Source organism: Trichosurus vulpecula, chromosome 3 (genome assembly GCF_011100635.1).
Source record: "Trichosurus vulpecula isolate mTriVul1 chromosome 3, mTriVul1.pri, whole genome shotgun sequence".
Taxonomy (NCBI): Eukaryota; Metazoa; Chordata; class Mammalia; order Diprotodontia; family Phalangeridae; genus Trichosurus; species Trichosurus vulpecula.
This window is the reverse complement of record NC_050575.1, coordinates 251,834,100-251,857,336: the sequence shown is the minus strand read 5'-3', so window position 1 is coordinate 251,857,336 and position 23,237 is coordinate 251,834,100. Positions and strand designations below refer to the sequence as shown.

Genomic DNA, 23,237 nt, shown 5'->3' with positions numbered 1-23,237 from the left:
AGATAAAGACAAAATAGGTACATGATTTAGATATTTAGATGATACTGTAAGCTAATTATGAGAATAAGGGATAGTTTACCTGTCAGATCTATGGAGAGCAGATGAACTTATGACCAGATGAGAGATAGATAACACTATGAAATGCAAAATGGATAATTTTTATTATATTAAATTAAAAAGGTTTTGCCCCAACAAAGCCAATGCAACCAAGATTAGAAGGAAAGTAGAAAGCTTGGGAACAATTTTTATTGCCAATATTTCTGATAAAGTCCTCATTTCTAAAATATATAGAGAACTGTGTCAAATATATAAGAATATAAGTCTTTCCCCAGTTGATAAATGGTCAAAGATGTTAACAGGAAGTTTTAAAAGGAAGAAATTAAAACTATTTATAGGTATAAGTGCTCTAAATCACTCTTGGTCAGAGAAATGAATATCAAAAGAACTCTGTTACATCATGTCGCACCTATCAGATTGACTAATAATATGTAATATGAAAATGATGAGTGTTGGAGAAAATGTGGGAAGATTGGAACACTAATGCATTGTTGGGTGAGTCGTGAACTGTTCCAACCATTCTGGAGAGTGATTTAGAAGTCCCAAAGGGCAACCAAACTGTGCAAACTTCTTGATCTCGCAATACCTTTACTAAGTCTGTATCCTGAAGATATCATAAAAAAATGGAAAAGGACCCAAATGCACAAAAACAGCTCTTTTTGTGGTGGCAAACTATTGAAAATTGAGGGGATGCCCATCAGTTGGGAAATGGCTGAACAAGTTGTGTATATGAATGTAATGAAATACTATTTTGCTATAAGAAATGATGAGCAGGCAGATTTCAGAAAATCCTGGAAAGATTTACATGAACTAATGATGAGTAAAGTGAGCAGAACTGGGAGAACAATGTATGCAACAACAACAATGTTGTATGATGATTAACTATGTGGACTTGGTTCTTCTTAGCAATGCAGTGATGCAAAACAGTTCAAAAAGGCTCGTGATGGAAATGCTATCCACGTCCAGAGAAAGAACTAGGGAGTCTAAATGGAGATCAGAGCATACTATTTTCTCTCTCTCTTTTTTGTCTACCTTGTGGTTTTTCCCTTTTGTTCTGATTCTTCTTTCCCAATACGACTAATGTGGAAATATGTTTAACATGATTGTAAATGTATAACCTATATAAGATTGCTTGCTGTCTTGGGGATGTGGGGGGTGGAGGGAGTGAGAAAAATATGGAACTCTAAATTTTACCAAAAAATGGTGGAAATTATCTTTATATGTAATTGGGAAAAAATATAACATAAAGATAAATAATGTTTCCCAGGTTTTTGTTTACAGCTCAATAATATTTTATCATGTTCTTAGACAAAAAATCAATTATCCCTTCCTCTGTAGATAGACATACTCTTGGTCTCCAGTGCTGATATACGTCTTTTGTATACATATAACTTTTTTTGTACTTCTTCAATTTCTTTTGGGTATAGGCCTATCTGTGGTATAGCTAGGTCAAAGTGAATGCTCTCTTTAATAATTTTGTTTGTATAATTCCAAGTTGTTTCCCCAACTGGTTGCGCCATTCCAGAGACACATTATCTCTACACCTTTGCCCACCAAAAAAAAGAAAAGAAAAAATAATGATTCACTTGTATATAAATATGATGTACATGATCTAATAATTTAGTTCTAACTTCCATTTTGACTCAATAAGATTTCCTTGTTTTCTTTAGGCAGCTTGATCTATTAATGGTACTTTTTATCTTTCTTCTATCCTTTATATTTTGTTTTTAAACAATAGCTCAGAAACATGAAAACATTTCTGTTTAATATTAATAATTATACTGAGATACCTTTTTTGTATTACTTTTTAACATTTCGATTAAAAAATTTAAAAACTCTCTGTTTTTATGTTTCTTTATTCCTTTTGTGCTGAGTATGTACTTCACTTCTGATGAAAGTTCATCTCTTATTGATGATTAGGCATATCTTAGTGGGATATATCATTGTGTGGTTTGTCTTCATAATTTTTTGATTTCTTGAAATACAATTTTTCATTTCTTTCTTAGATTCTTATGGAGTAATCATAGCATATTTAAATTGAGGTTCTTGAGTAACTAAAGGCCTTCTGTTTCTCAAATATATTATCTATCATTGAAATTCTAATATAACTACTAAATATAATGATATTTCAAGACTGGGGTTTTTCTTTGACAGAAAGTGACTATTTTTAGTAGTACTTTTAAACCTTCACCCCAAACTTCAGGCCATATTTCTTTAGTTATTTCCTGAACTATGCTATACGGTCTTTTTAATTTGACAATTATTTTTCTGGGAAACATACAATCTTTGTGCCTACTATCATTACAATCAAAAATATTTGAATTTGTGCATACTTAAAAATTGTTCACTTTTGCTTTTCTTCTACCAATTTTTCTTTAACTTCTAAGTCTTTGGAATTCCAATTTGTTTTTATTTGACATTTTCTAAGCTTTCAATGTTTGGTGAGTATTTTTTTACATTCTGTTTAATAAATTTTCTACTGTAAACTTTGATTATAATTATCACTAGCCTAATTTTTAACATTTTGGATTTGAGTCTATAGTAATTCTGCACTTCTAAGTAGGGTTATTAAATGACATGTGCTTATGCCACAATTAGAGAGCAAAACTCTCTAACAATGGACAGGTTGATTGAATTCTCACACTGATGTTAAGAAAGGTCATTTTCTCCTTCAAAGTACCCAGAGCTATCCTGGGGCACATGCCTCAACAAAGGGATAATGGACAATTTGAGGACAGTGGCAGGAGTTTATGACAAACAACATTCAATCTGATAAATGTATTTGACAAAAAAATTTTAAAACTAAGCAAGAAGGCAGAAATGACATAAAGACTACCCATTCTTTCTGTTTTATCTCTTTGCTGTCACTACCAGAATGAGTGCCCATAATGAAAAACACATTTTACAAATCTTCTCACCTCTCTTTTATGAGGCTTGTTCTCAAATTTCAAAAAGGAACTGATATTGTGGCCACTAGCTGCCATAATCATCCCTTTGCTCTGACAAAATCCTGCTACCTTTCCCCTTTCCTTTCTTAGTTCTCATTCAAAAGTTCCTTAAAACTCTTACTATATACACTGAATGTCTAAGGGATGATATTGTGTTTGTTTCCAACTTTACTGATCTGGGAAAAAATAATACTTCCAGGATCTTTGCAGTCTGCCAACACGTTGTCCAAGGTTGTTACCCCACTATGATTTTTCTTCTTTGAGAATATGATTTCTCACCAAATTTTCATTGTAATTGATAATTATAAAAATTTTCTTTCTGACTTTAAAGCTACCTGCTACTGTTGCATGATTTCAAGGGAAAACTAAAAGATTCAGTTTTTCACTTGAAGCATCTGGTTTATATTCTTTTGAAGCAAAATATGCAATGTGGTATGGACATTTTTTAATCCTTGCTCATTTTTCTTTTCTTTATGAGTCTCTCTCTTCATTTATCTTCTTTTATGCAATTCTGAATTTCTTTCCTTCTTTTCTCCTTTGTTTCCTTTTCTAAATTTTATTCTAATTTTTTTTTTCTTTTCACTTTATCTGGTCACTGTTAGGCCTTTTGTCCTTCTGTTATTTTGTTTTATACCTTTTCCATGAATAGAGACCCAAGGCTGGATGTTCTTAGCAGAGTTGGGTGTTGTGGAGGGAAAGATAGATTTATTTTTTTTTGCCCTATCACAGTTATGATGAAACTCCTGCTAATGTTTTATAAAGCCAATTTATCACACTCACCACCTATTTCCTTAATTCCATCCCTTTTATCCCTCTGCCTTGCAAATATATTACCCCCAACTTACCTAACCCTTCCACTATGCTCTCTGGCATGCCAAACCCATAATTAATAGATTTGATCCATATTATATATTTTCTTTTTCCCATACCTTTACCCTTTACCTCTCACTGAGACCTAGCTCCCTCCTAATGACAGTACATCCTAAGTCATTCTACTGCGTATCATTTATTGAATCACCCATACATACCTGATTCATGGATCATGGTGAGGAAGTCAGAATAATCCTTGCTCCCTATTGCAGTTTCTATACTTTCCCTCTACCTACCAACATCACTCAGTAACCCATCTTCTTTAAAGGGTCATTCATTACACAATCAAAATGGGGTGTATTATCCAGTGGTTCTCAGAACACTCTTCTCCTCTCCCTAACCTCTTAGCTGAATACAATGTCACACATACACACACACACACATATATATACACAAATACTTATGTATGTATATATACACACATGTGTATGCATATATACATACACACATATATATGTATACATACACATATGTATATATATGTATACACATATATATATATACACACACATACATATATGTATACACACATACTGCACTGGGAAAAAATGAGGCCCTTCATGAATAAGTTCTTTCTTCCTCCTCATCCTAAATTACTTAGATATTTCCCTTTTCTATTTCCTCTTTATCCTGTGACTCCTTTCTGAATCCTGAAGGAAGTCTCTCTACCTGCACTTTTGATCCATCTTCTCCAGTATATCCATTCCATTTCCTCCTGTACATTTCCCCTCCATCATTCCTTTTCTTTCTCTAATGTTCTCTCTCCAATGTACTTGTTGCCTCTCTGCTACTTATAAACCTTCTTATGTCTTTCTCATGCCTAAAAAACTTCATTTGATCTAGCCACCTCCAGTAGCTCTCTTCCCATATTTCTCTCTAATTGTCAGTAAACTCCTTGAAAAAGTCATCTATGAATATTGGCACTTTTGTTGACATTTTAAAAATATCTTGAAAGATGATAGAGCAACTGTGGGACTGGAAAGATTTCGTAATTTTATTTTTTCTTAATGGTATTTTTTTTTCAAATTATATGTAAAGATAGCTTTCAACATTCACTTTTGTAAAATTTTGAGCTCCAAATTTTTCTTCTTCCCTTTTTCCCTCCTCCACAAGACAAGCAATTTGTTATGGGTTATACATGTGCAATAATGGTAAACATATTTCCACATTAGTCATGTTGTAAAAGAAGAACCAGAACAAAAGGGAAAACCCACAAGAAACAAAAAAAACAAAAAATAAGTGAAAATAGTCTGCTTTGATCTGCATTCAGACTCCATAGTTCTTTCTGTGCATATCATTAGCATTTTCCATCATGAGTCTTTTGGAATTATCTTGGTTCATTGCATTGCTAAAAAGAACTAAATCTATCATAGTGAATCACTGCATAATATTTCTGTTGCTATGTACAATGTTCTCCTGGTTATGTTCAAGAAGTTATAATTTTCAATAGTGTATGGATTCCAAAAACTACATGATATTGGCTTATATTCTTTTTAAAACTTTTAATAGTATTTTCCCCAGTTACATGTCAAGAAAATTTTTTGCATTCATTTTTATAAGATTAAGAATTCTAAATTTTTCTCCCTCCCTGTCTCCCCTCCCCTCTTCTGAAAATGGAAGGCAGTTTGATATAGTTTATACATGTACTGTTATATAAAAGTTTCCCTGTTAGTCACAGTTGTGAAAGAAAAAAAAAAACAGGTATTTCCCTCCATCCTCTTCTTTCTACTATTTGTACTCTCCCTCCTTTCATCCTTTCCCTCCTCACCAATGTTTTGCTTCTGCCTTCAGATCCCCTGATCTGCCCTCCCTTCTGTCACTCCCCACCCCATCCTCTTTGTTCATCTACTTCCCCCCTACTTCCCTGCCAAGTAAGTCAATGACTTGCTAAAGGAGACCCAAAAAAATACTGAAAAATACACTGAAGAAAACAACACCTTAAAAAACAGACTAACTCAAATGGCAAAAGAGCACCAAAAAGCCAATGAGGAGAAGAATGCCTTGAAAGGCAGAATTAGCCAAATGGAAAAGGAGGTCCAAAAGACCACTGAAGAAAATACTACTTTAAAAATTAGATTGGAGCAAGTGGAATCTAGTGCCTTTATGAGAAATCAGGATATTATAAAACAGAAACAAAGGAATGAAAAAATGGAAGACAATGTGAAATATCTCCTTGGAAAAACCACTGACCTGGAAAATAGATGCAGGAGAGATAATTTAAAAATTATTGGACTACCTGAAAGCCATGATCAAAAAAAAGAGCCTAGATACCATCTTTCAAGAAATTATCAAGGAGAACTGCCCTGATATTCTAGAGCCACAGGGCAAAATAGAAATTGAAAGAATCCATCGATCGCCTCCTCAAATAGATCCCAAAAAGAAATCTCCTAGGAATATTGTCGCCAAATTCCAGAGCTCCCAGATCCAGGAGAAAATACTGCAAGCAGCCAGAAAGAAACAATTTGAGTATTGTGGAAACCCAATCAGAATAACCCAAGATCTGGCAGCTTCTACATTAAGAGATCGAAGGGCATGGAATGCGATATTCCGGAGGTCAATGGAGCTAGGATTAAAACCTAGAATCACCTACCCAGCAAAACTGAGTATCATGTTCCAAGGCAAAATATGGATTTTCAATAAAATAGAGGACTTTCAAGCTTTCTCAGTGAAAAGACCAGAACTGAATAGAAAATTTGACTTTCAAACACAAGAATCAAGAGAAGCATGAAAAGGTAATCAAGAAACAGAAATTGCAAGGGACTTACTAAAGTTGAACTGTTTTGTTTACATTCCTACATGGAAAGATGATGTGTATGATTCATGAGACCTCAGTATTAGGGTAGTTGAAGGGAATATGCATATATATATATGTGTGTGTGTGTGTGTGTATGTGTGTATGTATATATATATAAGTGAATGTGTATATATGTATATATCTATGTGTATATGTATGTATGTGTATATACATATATATGTGTTTATATGTATATATATATATGTAAAAGAGAGACAGCAGACACAGGGTGAGTTGAAGATGAAGGGAAGATATCTAAAAGAAATAAAATGAAATTAAGGAATGAGAGAGCAACATACTGATAGAGGGAGATAGGGAGAGATAGAATGGGGTGGATTATCTCGCATAAAGGTGGCAAGAGGAAGCAGTTCTGTGGGAGGAAGGGAGAGGGCAGGTGAGGGGGGAATGAGTGAACCTTGCTCTCATCAGATTTGGCCTGAGGGGGAATACCATACATACTCAGTTGGGTATCTTACCCCACAGGAAAGAAGAGGGAGGAAGATAGAAAAAAAAATAAAAGGGGGGGGATGATGGAGGAGAGGGCAGATGGAGGTGGAGGTGATCAAAATAAACACTTTGGAAAGGGGACAGGGTCAAGGGAGAATATTCAATAAAGTGGGATGGGTTGGGAAGGAGCAAAATGTAGTTAGCCTTTCACAACATGAGTATTGTGGAAGGGTTATACATAATGATACATGTGTGGCCTAGGTTGAAGTGCTCGACTTCTTAGGGAGGGTGGGTGGGAAGGGAAGAGGAGAGAGAATTTGGAACTCAAAGTTTTAAAATCAGATGTTCAAAAAAAAAAGTTTTTGCATGCAACTAAAAAATAAGATACACAGGCAATGGGGCGTAGAAATTTATCTTGCCCTACAAGAAAGGAAGGGGAAAGGGTATGAGAGGGGAGGGGAGTGATAGAGGGGAGGGCTGACTGGGAAACAGGGCAACCAGAATATATGCCATCTTGGAGTGGGGGGGAGGGTAGAAATGGGGAGAAAATTTGTAATTCAAACTGTTGTGAAAACCAATGCTGAAAACCAAATATGTTAAATAAATAAATTTAAATTAAAAAAAATAGTCAAATGTATGTATGTGTGTGTCTATATATATATATATATAGTCACACACACATATATGTGTGTGTATATGTATATATACACACACATATATATACACACACATATATATGTGTGTGTATGTATATATATACACATATATAGAGAGAGAGACATATATACATATATATGTGTGTGTGTATATATATGTGGGTATGTCCTCACTTGTGTATGTATGTATATGTGGGTGTGTATATACATCTATAAACACACATATGTATATACATACATATATATATATATATATATATATATATATATATATATATATATATATATATATATATATATATATATATATATATATATATATATATATATATATGATTCAATGGACACGGCAGTAAAGAATATTTATTTGCATCTGTATCCTAAGGACCTTGGTACCTTTACATCTGACTTGTAACCAAAACTTGCCATATGTATTAATTACACCCTCCACCACTAGAATGTGAGCTTCCTCATTATTTTTTCAGTTTTTTCTCCATCTCTGTCATTTGATTTTTGAAGTCTTTTTTAAAATCTTCTGTAAATTCTTTTTGGGCAGGTTACCATTTAATCTTACTCTTTGGGGGTTTCTTTACTCAGTATCCTCCTCTGAAGATGAACCCCAGTCATCTCTATTCCCATGATAAATTTCTATGGTTGGATTTTTTTTCTCCTTTGCCTGTGCATTTTTTGTAGTAATAGCCTGATTTTTATAATCATCTCTAGCCCTGGGGTATGGGAAATGGTGCCTCTTGGCCCAAATCTTCAGTTCTCCCCTCTAGCCTGGAACCAAACCAAACCTCCAGTTCCCTGTAAGTGCCCATAGCCAGGTGTTCTCTGCCCCACTGCTTCTTCATTCACCTGGTGTGTGCTGGTTCCTTCTTGTCCTGACTGCTCTTTGCCTCACAGCCGGGTCTGGTGTTCGTCATCAGCAGAGGTTCCCTCAATCTTCCTGGGCTCAATCACCCGACTCCCCTCACTATCCCAGGGTGAAAAGTTCCTGTGGCTGGGGCCAAGGCAGCCTCTCAAACTAACTAACCCCAGCATTTGCTGCTTCTTCTTAAAACAGAACCTAGCCTGGAGGAGGTGTTTACTCTTCCCAGAGACCAAACTTAGTCCTGGGATTTTTCTTTGGATCTTCTCAAATTGTCCCAGGAAGACGCCAGTGGTGTGCCTATTCTTCTTTGTCTCCACCCACATTTTGCTTGTGCTAAGGTGCTATTTTAACTCTTTTGTGGGGGAAAATCCTGAGAGCTTGGAATTTTCTGACCTACTCCGCCAACTTCCTAGAATCATCTCTCAGAATGTGAGCTTCATAAGATCAGATATTGTCTTACTTTCCTGTTTATATCCCCAGCACTTAGTACAGTGTCTGCATAAATTAAGTACTTAATAAAGGTTTCAGTCATTCATTCATAAACTTCCCCCTTCTACTCATGCCTATAGCCTTGGCGAATAGTGCAAGGGTCAAACTGACTTGCATCTTGTCGCAGAGTAAGACTGAAAATTTTTCTTCTGGGTATTCCTAGTATCAATTTCAGAATTGTATCAGTTATACCATGCTTCTTAATTGCCATGAAACTACAATGATGATAATAATTCACACAAGCTTTATAAGAATATTTTAATTGTTTTTTATTTGAACTAAAATTTCATCAGAGTAGCGAACTCAAAGGCAGGAAACTCCATCTTTTAATACAGAATGCCAGTTGCTCAGCAGTTTAGACCCTTAGAGAGTTTCCAGGGAAACTGAGAAGCTATACCCCAAGGCTCTGAAAGAGAGTACATACTGGAGGTCCGACTTGAACCCAATTCTTCCTGTTTATGAGTTAATTCTCTATCCACTATCCCATACTATCTTTCATATATTATTTCCCTTATACACATTAAATATTTACATACATATTACCATTTGATTCTCATAATTATCTTATAAGAGAAAAATCTTTGAGAAGATAATTTGGATTATATTTAGCATTATTTTTAATTGAGAAATATTGTTTTGTTGACTTAATTTGATAAAATGGAACAAGGCAGAAAGGAATGACCTTGGAGAAGTGTTATTTTACCTTGAATAGCCTCGATAGATGAAAGTTTATTTTCTGAAAGGCATCTGGATATGAAGTCAGATGCTCTAGGTTAAAATATTATTTTCAGTAATTTCCGTCATATTTTATATATATATATATATATATATATATATATATATATATAAATGTACGCATGTTTGTTTATGTACATATATCCACACATGCATGAGTATATCCACATATGCATGGATATATGCATGGGTGTATAAATATATGTGTGTTTGTATAGTATACATGAATACATGAATATGCATATATGCATATATGTGTATATACACACATACATATATAGATGGAGAGAGAGAGAGACGAGAGATGAGGAGATGAGGGATGAGAGAGAGAGAGAGGAAAGAGAGAGAGATGAAATAGAGAGAGGGGAGAGATGGGGGAGGAGGGAAGAGAGGAGAGGAGGAGAGGAGGAAAGAGAGGGGAGAGAGAGTGGACAGAGAAGGGAGAAGAGGTAGGAAGAGAGAGGCGAGTGTGAGAGGTAAGAGGCGGGGGGGAGAGAAGTAGGAGAAGAGAGAGAGGATGGAGAGAGGGGGAAGGAGACAGAAGGGAGAGGGAGGGAGGGGGTAGGGAGGGGGGAGGAGAAAGAGAGAGAGAGAGAGAGAGAGAGAGAGAGAGAGAGGAAGAGACGAGAGAGAGAGAGAGAGAAGAGAGAAATTTAATGGCAACCACACTGGCATACCCCTGGATGGCTGCCAGTTCAGGTTCTTTTAGCTGCTTTAGTAAGGAGAGACAGCAGTTTCAGGGGTCAACAATCTTTCTTTTTTAAATCACATAAAATAAACCATGGGAAATACAGAGAAAAGAAATAAAGACCAACAGACACAACTCAACTGCCTGAATCAAAGGTTTACATCCACCACTGAATCAAGAGAGCCTTTACCTCTGAGGAGTCTGGGAGCTCTGAACATATGGCCAATTACAGCCTTGACCAGGGAATCACAAGATGCTTCTCATAAGATAGCCCTCAAAGCAAACACTCACCTCTCAGAATATATACTCTGCAGGCTCAGTGCCTAATTAGAAATTAACAAAAGGTATGTAAGCCTTCTTATAATCAAGCAAGCTTCCCTTAATGGGCTCCACATGAGGCTATTGACGGGCTGGGAAGATCTTATTCCCCATTAACCTTACATTTGGCCTCTAGATCTTACACATCCATTACATAGGCTGAAGGGGCTTTTAGGGGCAATTTGCATCAACATAATTCCCATGACAATATAAAAAGGATACCACAAAATAAACATATCATGAGCTAAATACATAGCAAAATACATAACATAACAACTCATTACCAGAGTGGCCACATGGCCTTAAACAAACACAAAGGTATATAACATAGCATAATTCTTTGGGGGTCAAAGTCTTTGGGGAGTGAGCAACCAGCTCCTCCTCCCTTAATCCCAAACAAAAAAGCCCAAATAAAAGTTCTTTCATGGTTGTGTCCTTCTCCCCAAACTGCTCCAGCCCCCCCTTCCAAGTCCTGAGGGGCAGCTGGGCAACAAAGCCAACAAGGTAGGATCCTTGGGGGTCCACAGCCCTTCTCCCCACCCACCATAGACAACTTCCCCCCCCCCCCCCCAGAACTATCCCAGGGGAATGCAGCAAAAAAGCACAATCAGGCCTTGCTGCAAAGTTTTTATCTTGCCTGGGGCTGAATCTTATGCTCCAGGGTTCTCCCTCCTCCTGCAGGAGCAGTCCTTGTTTCTGCCTGAGTCCTGATGAAGGAAGCTCTCTGTTCTGCTCTCACCTGTCTACAATTCTCATGCAGGAAGTTCTCAATTCCTGATCTGGGGCTCCAACCACTCTGGTCTGGGTTTTGAATACAATACCCTTTCAGGACATTCACACCTCCAGCACAGTCTGGAGCTGAGCTAATCCACTGGCTCTGGACATCCCCACCTCCCACAATTTTGTTTTACTCCCACAGCTGTTGCTCTGACCTTTCTACTCAGGAATGCTAGTGGGGTAGGGAGGAGGAAAGAGAGGTTATCTCCCAGGAGCCCTGCTCTGGCTACCTGGGAAACCACTCCCATCACTGCTATTCACCTGTTTCCCCTCAGGTCACTGCTGCTCCTGGGACTCCACAGAACCATAGCCACCAAAATTGGGAAACAATGAACAACTTTCCAAGTTCCCATACTTTCCTTTTGGTTTGCAGATCCTGCTGACTATGCTATATGTAATGGCAACAACACTGACATACCCAGGATGGCTGCTAGAGTAGGTTCTTTTATCTGCTTTACTAGGAAAGACAGCTCTTTCAGGAGTCAACAATCTTCTTTAATGAAACAGAAAAAATACAAAGAAGAGAAATAAAGACAAATAGACACGGCTCTACTGCCTGAATCAAAGCTTTACATCTACCACTGAATAAAGAGAGCCTTTACCTCTGAGGGGAGCTCTGAACATACAGGTACTCAGTGTCTTGACCAAGGAATCACAAGATCCTTCTCGTAAGCAAGCCCCCAAAGCAAAAACTCACTTCTCAGAATATATACTAGTTAGGTTCACCTAATTAGAAATCAAGAAAAGGTGTGTAAGCCTTCCTACAAGCAAGCGAGCTTCCCTTAATGGTCTCCATATGAGGCCTATTGATGGGTGTAGAAGATCTTATTCCCAATTAACCTTACACACACACACACACACACACAGAGAGAGAGAGAGAGAGAGAGAGAGAGAGAGAGAGAGAGAGAGAGATCAGATAGGCAGATATGTATTCATGTGTAGATGCAGAATGTCCCTCAAGTCTTGGTGCACTTTTGAGCTCCTTTGAAGCTTAAAATTGCACTAATACTTTAATAATTTTGGGAACCCATGTGTATATACACTCACAATTTATATTATAGCCATTGTTATATTCTCCTTACCTAGCTATCTCTATTAAAGATTATATATACCAAAAATAAATTTCTACTTTGGCCCTCTCCAAAAATGTCTCATTACTCATTTCAATCCCTCATCTCTCTGGTATGACATGGGTTGTATGTTTAATCTTCAGTCCTTTATACATGTGTTTTATCATGTTCTAAAGTTTTACAAAAGAAATTTCTCTTTAATATTACTGCTTTTGTATAAATTTCATTTTCTCTATTTTGTCCTTGTTGATAATCACTCAGTCTTAGTCACAGGACCTGTTTTCTCCTTTATAAAATGAAAAGTTTGGACTCGATGCTCTCTAAGACCCTGGCTAGCTCTAAATCCAGATTCTTTGCTTGATGGAATGATTAGCAAAACCAGGGAAATACTTGGTCCTGAATATCACAACTCTGGGGCCAAATTCTAAAGAAGAGTCCTGTAGTGAGCTCCAAATTCCCCTACAGGGTTTGAGAAGTTTGATGTCAGCATTACATTTTAAACTCAATCCACATACCATGGGCAAACCAGCATAGCAAACAAGTCAGCATGGGAGCACAGTTCCCCTTTGAGATCACTAATAACTGCCCTGCTGGTGTGTCTGTGTCAGGTGGTATTTTCTTCTTCACTGTTATTTTTCTGCTCTGCATCACGTTTTTCTCTTTCATGTTTCTCCAGTGGTGCTGACTGCTGATAAGGGGTACCATTTGAAGTGAGAAAAATCCACACCTTAGTCACATAGTTTAATATGTTAAGATTTAGGATACATGGGGGTGGGGAGTTGAGAGGCCATAATTTTTTTGAGGGGAGAGTTTAGTCACAACTCCAGTCCCAGTGGTTGAGAAATATAGAGATTTGGGGACTTAGAAGTGCTGATTTTGCAAAGCCCCCACCATTTCTAAAGAAACCATCGCCACTTTAAAAAAGGAGAAAAAAAATCCATAATGCCATGTGAGGACTTGGAAGCTTTGCTCTGAAGTGGAGAATATAAAGCAGTTTGTAGCTGAAGGTATTTTTGTAAGCTATTTTTCAGGAAGAATTAAAAGTCACAGTTTCAAACGTATACAGTGCCTTCCCTTAGAAGCATGTCACCACTCCCAATACAAAGTATAGGTTTGAATATTAATCTGTAGGATGATCTGGGGCTCATTAAAAAGCAATGCATATTCATCACCTTGTGCTTATATAATAAGAATAGGCAAAACAGAGGTTGCATTTGGAAAAGCAGCCTCCAGGCTTGGATGCCTTCTGTGGCAACTGTACCAATGAAAGCTAACTTCATTTTTCCCTCATTCACATTATTGAAGATTAGAAATAAGAAAGTCAGTCATTAAATGAATTTGTTTTACTATTTTATTAAAAAATAGGGATGAGAGAGTGGGGCTGAGTGTGTAAATCCATGAATTATTACAGATAAAACTATTGAGGTAAAGGAAACAGGTTATATTGTTTGTCTGACTTATGTAAAACACATGATAATAACAACCCCCAAACCTTTTTAAATTGCATCATGCTGCCTCATCTTTTATAATAAAGTAGGGCTAATTTTGTAGGTGGTTGGAAAAGAAAAGAGCCCTTCTTTTGAAAGTTTTTGTGAGCTGTGTCCCAATAGGCCAACCCCACATTCTTAGTATTCCTTTCCATGCCAACCTTTTTTTTGTACATCAGCATATTTGTCCCAAATCATTTTTCTTTCTTTGTTTGTTTAGCTATTGTATTATACTACATACCTAAAAGCTAGGAGAATTAAGGATGTAATAGGATTTTAAAAATTTGCCCACCTCCACCAATTTATTCTAAATTGGATCTTTGCACATTTTACTAAATGGGTCCTTTGTATTATGGAAAGATATACAGTAAAACTAATCTATTTCCATATTCCAGTCTTTAAAATACTTAAAGAAAAATATCATGTTCTCCTTTAGTCATTTCTTCCCAAGGCTAGATAGTCCTAGTTTTTTTAGAATGTTTTCAAAAGAATCAGCTTGAGGGATTAAGCTTCTCTACGCTCTCCAGCTTAACAATGTCCTTCATAGAATGTAGGTTCCAGAACTGAGAATCCTCCAAATTCAGGCTGGGTAGGGTAGAATGTAGTACAATTATGACGCTTTTTTGATCCTTCCAACAAAGCTGTGAGTAGATGCTATTACTATACACATTTTATAGATAAAGAGATTGAGAGAAATTAAGTAATTTGCTCACTTTAACACAGCTAGATGATGTCTGTGGAAGGTCTGGAATTCACATGTTGACTTTAGGTCCACTGTCCCTATGCACTATCCCATCGTGAAACAAACAAATATTTATCATAAGCTTAATATTAAGCACCAATATTATAAATTAGGTGTCATGGCATAGTAAAAATGAGTCAGGATGACTGTAGTTCAAGCTCTCAATCTGGTTCTGTGATTTGGGCAGTTCATATACTCATGCCACACATGGTAGGCCATTCTGACTCAAAGTTACATAGAAAGGGCTGAACTGCCTAGGTGGAAGGAGTTTGCTCATAAGGGAATTTTCTACATCAGTCAAAGTATAAATCCATTTTCTTTCTATGACCTACTAAATTAAATTTTTATAACTTTTTTCATTTAAAAATTGACATTCAATGCAAAATAAAATACTGTTTTATTTACTGTACTGGTAATTAAGTTGGGATTTTTTTTTTACTGTTTTGTCTATTAGAATGCTAATGTAATCAAGTGTCTTTGATTAAGTCCTACTTGGTGTAAAGCCCCAGGCCCACATCCTTTTGCTGATCAGGTGTGAAGACGTCGGGCCCTAAGAAAGGTATATAAACTCAGAGGTTAGCATTTTGTTTGGGGATCTCACTCACTGTAAGAGTGTTGATGTGGAGACTCCGGGTAGCCACTGGAGCCCCCCCACAACCCCCCAGCTTTGGAAAACTCAGATGTTGGTGCTTCTCTGGTAACTATGTATATTGTGATTTGGCTAGACAGAATTGTTGACCTGTTTATATTGTCTCTGTTTGTAATTCCTGTTTGTATTTGCTCTGAAGTTCAGGGTGTTGGCTTTTTCCCCTGAACTAAATGAATGATATATGTATGTTTGATTAAAGTGAGATTGTAAACCCCTTAAAATTGCTTTCCTTAGAAAAGCAGATCGGGGAGGGAGCCAAGATGGCAGTGGGGAAGCAGGGACTATAGTGAGCTCTGTACCGAGTCCCTCCAAAAACCTATAAAAAATGGCTCTGAACCAATTCTAGAATGGCAGAACCCACAGAACAGCAGAGGGAAGCAGGGCCCCAGCCCAGGACAGCTTGGATGGTCTCTGGGTGAGGTCTATCCCACACGGAGCTGGCATCTGGGAGCTGGGAGCTGGGAGCGGGGAATGGAGTGGAGTAGAGCCCAGCCTGAGCGGCGTGGAACAACCAAACTTGGAGTCGGGCGGATGGGGCTCCTAGCACCCTGAATATGTGAGCTGTGGTAGTTACCAGACCCCTTGACCCACAAACACCAAAGACTGCGGAGAAGGTTAGTGGGAAGAGCTGCAGGAGTGGAAGGAGTTCGCGGTTCAGCTTCCAGCCCCAGGGGCAGTAGAGGTGGGGCAGCTACAGTTGCTGCTTCTTCTGGCCCCAGGCCCACCTGGTGGGAGGAATTAAGTGGCGGATCAGAGCAGGAGTGCAAAAGCCTGCTGAAGATCTAAGCCCGGCCCGGTCTGGGGGTCCTTGGGGAAGGAGTAGTGTTGGTGTGACAGAGCTGGCACCTCCCCCCCAAACATGGAACATAGAACTCGTTAGTCTACAAGCAGTCATACCCAACTGAAAAACTCAAGAGTCAAGTTAGTTGGTTGGGAATATGGCCAGGCAACGAACGCATACCCAGATTCAGTCTCAGACTTTGGATTCTTTCTTTGGTGACAAAGAAGACCAAAACATACAGCCTAAAGAAGACAACAAAGTCATAGAGTCTATAACAAAAGCCTCCAAGAAAAACCATGAACTGGCCCCAGGCCATAGAAGAACTCAAAAAGGATTTGGAAAAGCAAGTTAGAGAAGTAGAGGAAAAATTGGGAAGAGAAATGAGAAGGATGTGAGAAAACCATGAAAAACAAGTCAATGACTTGCTAAAGGAGAACCCCAAAAATACTGAAAAATACACTGAAGAAAACAACACCTTGAAAAACAGACTAACTCAAATGGCAAAAGAGCTCCAAAAAGCCAATGAGGAGAAGAATGCCTTGAAAGGCAGAATTAGCCAAATGGAAAAGGAGGTCCAAAAGACCACTGAAGAAAATACTACTTTAAAAATTAGATTGGAGCAAGTGGAATCTAGTGCCTTTATGAGAAATCAGGATATTATAAAACAGAAACAAAGGAATGAAAAAATTGAAGACAAGGTGAAATATCTCCTTGGAAAAACCACTGACCTGGAAAATAGATCCAGGAGAGATAATTTAAAAATTATTGGACTACCTGAAAGCCATGATCAAAAAAAGAGCCTAGATACCATCTTTCAAGAAATTATCAAGGAGAACTGCCCTGATATTCTAGAGCCACAGGGCAAAATAGAAATTGAAAGAATCCATCGATCATCTCCTCAAATAGATGCCAAAAAGAAATCTCCTAGGAATATTGTCACCTAATTCCAGAGCTCCCAGATCAAGGAGAAAATATTACAAGCAGCCAGAAAGAAACAATTTGAGTATTGTGGAAACCCAATCAGAATAACCCCAGATCTGGCAGCTTCTACATTAAGAGATCGAAGGGCATCGAATGCCATATTCCGGAGGTCAATGGAGCTAGGATTAAAACCTAGAATCACCTACCCAGCAAAACTGAGTATCATGTTCCAAGGCAAAATATGGATTTTCAATAAAATAGAGGACTTTAAAGCTTTCTCAGTGAAAAGACCAGAGCTGAATAGAAAATTTGACTTTCAAACACAAGAATCAAGAGAAGCATGAAAAGGTAATCAAGAAACGGAAATTGCAAGGGACTTACTAAAGTTGAACTGTTTTGTTTACATTCCTACATGGAAAGATGATGAGTATGATTCATGAGACCTCAGTATTAGGGTAGTTGAAGGGAATATGCATATATATATATATATATGTTTATGTGTACATATATATGTTTATGTATATATATAAGTGAATGTGTATGTATGTATATATCTATGTGTATGTATGTCTATATATATGTGTGTGTTTATATATATATATATGTAAAAGAGAGGGAGCAGACACAGGGTGAGTTGAAGATGAAGGGAAGATATCTAAAAGAAATAAAATGAAATTAAGGGATGAGAGAGCAACATACTGAGAGAGGGAGATAGGGAGAGATAGAATGGGGTGGATTATCTCGCATAAAGGTGGCAAGAGGAAGCAATTCTGTGGGAGGATGGGAGAGGGCAGGTGAGGGGGGAATGAGTGAACCTTGCTCTCATCAGATTTGGCCTGAGGAGGGAATACCATACATACTCAGTTGGGTATCTTACCCCACAGGAAAGAAGAGGGAGGAAGATAAAAAAATAAAAGGCGGGGGGGGATGATGGAGGGGAGGGCAGATGGGGGTGGAGGTAATCAAAACAAACACTTTGGAAAGGGGACAGGGTCAAGGGAGAAAATTCGATAAAGCGGGATGGGTTGGGAAGGAGCAAAATGTAGTTAGCCTTTCACAGCATGAGTATTGTGGAAGGGTTATACATAATGATACATGTGTGGCCTAGGTTGAATTGCTCGACTTCTTAGGGAGGGTGGGTTGGAAGGGAAGAGGGGAGAGAATTTGGAACTCAAAGTTTTAAAAACAAATGTTCAAAACCAAAAAAACAAGTTTTTGCATGCAACTAAAAAATAAGATACACAGGCAATGGGGCGTAGAAATTTATCTTGCCCTACAAGAAAGGAAGGGAAAAGGGGATGAGAGGAGATGGGGGTGATAGAGGGGAGGGCTGACTGGGGAACAGGGCAACCAGAATATAAGCCATCTTGGAGTGGGGGGGGAGGGTAGAAATGGGGAGAAAATTTGTAATTCAAACTGTTGTGAAAATCAATGCTGAAAACCAAATATGTTAAATAAATAAATTTAAATAAAAAAGAATATATTAAAAAAAAAGAAAAGCAGATCAAAGAACCTATGCTACTAGCCCTCTTGTGTGCTGGTGTTATTGGTCTTAAACAGTTACAGCAGCTGCCAGCAACATTATTGTTACATTTATTCTCTTTAAGGCTTCATCAGGTTTTTTTGTATATATATTCATTTCTATATAGTTTTCTTTTCTGCTTATGTCTCTTAGTGCATGATTTGTCCTTTTGGCTTGACTTTTTCTGATTTTCATAATTTAATAGTTTTTTTCCCTAGGTTTTCGTTATACTATTCTTAATTTTTCTTTTAATTGAAATATGGCATTTAATTCTGTTATTGTATCTCAATATATTTAACCATTCTTCTATTATTAGACAAATATAATGCTTCTAGATTTTTCCAATTATAAATAATGTTTCTAAAAACATCCTTGAACAGAACATTCTTTTGTGTGTATGTGTGTTCTAAAGACACTTTGGGAATATTTCCTATTTAGTCATAAGCAGATTTTTTTGGAATTTTTAATGTTCTGTCGTTTTTTTTTAAAGAGATTCTGATCATTTATAATTCTCTAGGAAAGATATGAATTCATCAGTTTCTTCAAAACCCGGTTGACATTCTATTTTCTGATTTTTCATTATTGTTAGACAGGTAGTAGACTGGCTAGAGTGCTGGAATTGGAATCATGAAGGACTGACTTTGAATCTTCTAACTGTGTAACCTTGGCCAAGTCACATATATTTTGTCAGACTCAATTGACTCTTCTATAAAATGGTAATAATTTCAACACTTATTTTACAAGATTATTGTAATGATCAAAGGAGATAGTATGTGTAAAGCTCTTAGCAAGTATAGAACTTTATATAAATGCTAGCTATTCTTATTTTTATTCTTTTTAACTTGATGTTATGAACTCAAAATCATTTTAATTCATATTTGTGTTTATTAGCAAGGTTGACTATTTTGCAAATAATTTTAACTTCATATTTTCTTGTTTGAAAATTTTTTCCTCCTAGCCTTTTACCATTTATCCATGATCTGCAATTTACTTTTATGAAACTAAAGTACATACACATGCACATGGACACATACACACCCATACACAATTGTGCATGCAAATATATGTATACACATATAAATGCATGTATATATGATTAAAATATTATAATGATTAAAATATAGTTCAATGTGTATTCCATTTTTGGTGGTCTTCATTATATTGCTTTTTGTTGTGAAAAATTCCTTTTATAACATGATTATAGACAGAAATATTATTCCTAACAATTTTCCATTTGTTTAATAGAAAAAGTAATTTATATCTTCATAATTGGAATAAATCTATTTTTCTGTTTTTCCTTCATATTTAAGTGTACTTTCCTGCTGGAATTCATCTAATTACTTTATTTGAGTTGTGAATCTAAATCTATTGCCCACCAGATTGAAAAACATTTTTCCCAAATATATTTGTTGATTAATGACTTCTTTTCTAAGTCTGTATATTCTTTTTATTTTTTTTTATTTTCAACAAATACTAAAACTTGAATACATAATAAGAAAAGAAAAATAAACATTATGAACTTAAATATTAAGCTCAAATATAAAATAAGAAAATAAAAAAAAACATGCCATGTGCACAGTAGAACATAGGAGAGGATTCAAAATATATAGCAGTAACTTACCATTTCAAGAAAGCCTACATATTAAATGCTGTGTGTTATGTTGAAAGTTGTCCATCTTTTCCTTGCTCCCTTGTAGGTTTTCTTTTGTTCTCTGTTGCACACTTTTTACTTGTTCTTTTTATCCCTTCCCTCCCCATACCCACCACCCCAAGACTATAATTGTGCATGGATATATTTATACATTGGTATTGATATAGACATATATACATGTATATGTACACATACCTAATACATATGTGTGTATATATATGTACATACATACATTTATAAACATATACGTTATTTTTCACACGGTAGTCTTTTATGATTATGATCATGATGATGATGATTGTATTTTCTACTCAACCCTCTCCCTCACTCCCGTGTCCCCACCTGTTGTAGACCACTTCTGTCTGCTACAGGAACATGAAACAAAGCCTGGTTGAGGTTCAGCTCAGGAGAGTGAGCAACAATCACAAAATGCCAGGACATTCAGTGCCATTACTGGAGAAAATCAGCAATAACACTGAAAGCTGCTTCACATTATTGATGTCTGCTTAGTCTATTTGGCGGTGACCTTGCTCCGCAGAAGACGATGTTCCTTCAGCCTGAAGGAGGTGATGCTGATGAAGTGTGTGTCATAGGCAGGCACACAGTCTCCCTGTACATTCATGCTCACCAGTTCTTCATTGTACAGTGATTGGGGAGATTCTCAGCCAAAGATGTAGACCTGGCCTTTGAAGACAGACACCTGGACCTTGCCCTTGACCCTTTCCTGAGACTTGACAATGCAGTGATGGACAAACTCACACTCTGACCTGTGCCAGAAACCATTATATACCAATTCAGAGAATTTCAAGCGTAGGCCCTGTTTGATTTTACTCACTTCATGATCCATGGTGAAAGCTTCAATGTCTAAATGAGCATGGTAGATGATTGTTTCCACTGGGATCTCATAGATACCTCTGGACTTCATTCCAATGAAGTAGTTCTCCACAATATCAATTTGGCTGACCCCATCTGTGTTGGCAATTTTATTCAGGCAGAAAAAGAGCTCCAAGGATGTATGGTGGTGGGATGTGACATCTTTGACACTGGTCACCTGCATGGGAATACATTTTTTGAACTGAATCTCTAAGACATCTGTCTGTTAGGAGACTTTGTAGGGTCCTGGGTCTTTGCGTAGAGGCCAGGAGGTTTTTGGTTCTTGGGGTTCTCCAGAATTCTCACCTCATAGCTGATGTGCATAAGGTTCTCATCCATGCTCCATGGGTTGTTGGGGGTGACTGGAACTGGGATTCCTTGTTGATTAGCATACTCCATCAGGTTGTTGTGTTCTTTGAACCAAATGTAGAATTCAAGCATCCTCCAGGGAGCTATGACCTTAATCTGAGGTGACAAGGAGTAGCAGATGAGCTCAAACTGGACCTGGTCATTCCTCTTTCCTGTGGCTCCATGGGAATCATATTTATTCCCTTTCCAGTGGGAAATTTCCACCTGTCTGTGAGCAATACAAGGTCTGGCAAGAGAGGTGTAACAATCTTCATATGTGGCGCTGGACTGGTCAGCTGGCCAGATGAATTGCTCCATAAATTCCTTACTGACATCCTCAATGAAAACCTTTTTGTCTCCAAGTTTCAATGCCTTTTTCCAGGCCTCTTCAAAGTCCTCCTTCTGTCCAATGTTGACCAGGTAGGAAATAACATCATGGCCTTGCTCCTTCAGCCACACCAGGACACAGGATGTGTCCAGGCTTCCACTGTAGGCAATAACCATGGTGCCTTTGCTTGACATCTTATCTATGCTTGGTGAGGCTAGAAGAGCCTCTGCTGCTGAGACAAGGAGACTGAAATTGTTCCCTGAGACTCCCACCACCCTCTCTAACTCTCCCCACCCCATGGGCAAGTGGCTGGAGGAGGATTATACATATAAGTTCTCTAAGAGATTCTATTCCTAATATTGTCCTTATATTTGTGTGTATCTCTTTTTTTCCCTATCTCTCTTAACTCCTCCACTTTACTTCTACATACTACTTATACTTAACCTACCCACACTTCAATAATCCCTCCCTTTTCCTCCCATGCCCCTAAATCTAAACACCCTTTTGTAAAGCTCTTTGACCTATTGTCCTTTCATCCCTCTAAACCTCCCTTCCTTCTCCTCCCATTCCCCTAAATCGAAACACCCTTCTATACACCCCTTTTAAGCTATTCCCTCACCCTCCCCTCTAAAGATCTGTCCTTTATCCTCTCCCCTTTCCCTATGCCCTTAAAGTTTTATTTCTTTTCGAATTTAGAAAACTTTTATACTCTTCCAGATGTATAGGTACTTTTTCATCTTGAACTCATTCCTGATGAAAGTAAAATTACTGGTAACAATCTTAGACATAGGTTTTATGTTTTCCATACATACAAGGTAAACATTCTATCCTTATTTAGGCCCTGGTCATTGATATATCTTATGTTTCTCTTAGCTCCTGTATGTCAAATTTTCTATTGACTTCAGGGTTTTTTTTAACAGTCCTGAAAGTCTGACAGTTGATTAAATGTCCATTTATTTCATTCAGAATTATGCTTAGCTTAGCTGGGTATGATATTTTCAGCCAGGGGCCCAGTTCTTTAACCCTTTGATATATAGTGTTCCAAGACCTGCAGTCTTTCAGTGTCACCGATGCTAGGTCTTATGTGACTCTAATTGTAGTACTATCATATATAAATTGCTTTTTTCTTGTTGCTTGTAATATTTTGTTCTTGATCTGGGAGTTTCAGGATTTAACTGTAATATTTCTCTGAGTTTGTCTTGTAGGATCTCT

General features: G+C 37.3%; 1 pseudogene; it reads right to left on the bottom strand.

Annotated features, from left to right (window-relative positions):
• Positions 1 to 20,987: 20,987 nt before the first annotated feature.
• Positions 20,988 to 22,234, bottom strand: LOC118845008 (annotated as a pseudogene).
• Between the last annotated feature and the right edge of the window lie 1,003 nt (positions 22,235 to 23,237).